Here is a 1005-nt window from a genome sequence, read left to right on the forward strand (position 1 = left end):
AGAAATACAATGTATATGTATGCATGTATTTATTGCACATGGAAGTTAAGAAAATATTAAAGAATAAAACTTTTCAAACTTTCTGAAATAATGGAAACTGATACGGAATACCAATTGATGTTAAAACACATAAAAAGCTGAGGAGGAGTCTAATACAGTCTGTACTCCTTAGCTCCAGGCTCTACATTCATGAATTCAACCATGGATCAAAAGTGTTTGGAGCTCAGCATCTGTAATCCCAGCCAAAAACAGTATAAATGTTTTTTGGAAAAAGATTCCTAAGAGACTCCGGCGGCTGAAAGCCGGGGCAGAAGTGGTGGTCTGGAAAGAGACTTTCCTGTCCCGGTCCCGCCAAGGCGGCGACTGCGGTGGGGAAAAAAGAGTCATTGGACACGCTGGCCTATCGCCGCTGAACATTACAGCCTCATCTCAGCTCAAAATGAACTATATGCCCGGCACCGCCAGCCTCATCGAGGACATCGACAAAAAGCACTTGGTTCTGCTTCGAGATAAAAGGACACTTATAGGCTTTTTAAGAAGCATTGATCAATTTGGACTTGGAAAAGGAGAGTGATACACCCCTCCAGCAAGTGTCTATTGAAGAAATCTTAGAAGAACAGAGGGTGGAACAGCAGACCAAGCTAGAAGCAGAGAAGCTGAAAGTTCAAGCTCTTAAAGATCGGGGTCTATCCATTCCTCGAGCAGATACTCTTGATGAATATTAAGTCATTGCTCAGAGGCTATGCTTTGGAGAATAGGGACTGTCACTGAATGAAAGTGACATCTTGGTCACCTGATACATTTGAGCAGACTGTAGAGTTTTGAAAAGTCAGCTTTATTTTTCATTCTTTCACATGCAACATGAAGAAATCATGTGGGATTTTGTTTTTGTTTTTTTCTTTGTTTTAAATAACAGAATCATTGTTCAAATAAATAGTGGCATGGACTCCTTTCACACACGTCACTGTGGAGCCAGCAACCGTCTCTTTATATTGTTTTTCATAT

At 40.7% G+C, this 1005-nt stretch overlaps 1 pseudogene; it reads left to right on the plus strand.

Annotated features, from left to right (window-relative positions):
• Window positions 1-292: 292 nt before the first annotated feature.
• LOC143382250 (U6 snRNA-associated Sm-like protein LSm1 pseudogene) lies at window positions 293-800 on the plus strand (annotated as a pseudogene).
• The last annotated feature ends 205 nt before the right edge of the window (window positions 801-1005 follow it).

This window comes from Callospermophilus lateralis, chromosome 16 (genome assembly GCF_048772815.1).
Source record: "Callospermophilus lateralis isolate mCalLat2 chromosome 16, mCalLat2.hap1, whole genome shotgun sequence".
In the NCBI taxonomy this organism is placed as follows: domain Eukaryota; kingdom Metazoa; phylum Chordata; class Mammalia; order Rodentia; family Sciuridae; genus Callospermophilus; species Callospermophilus lateralis.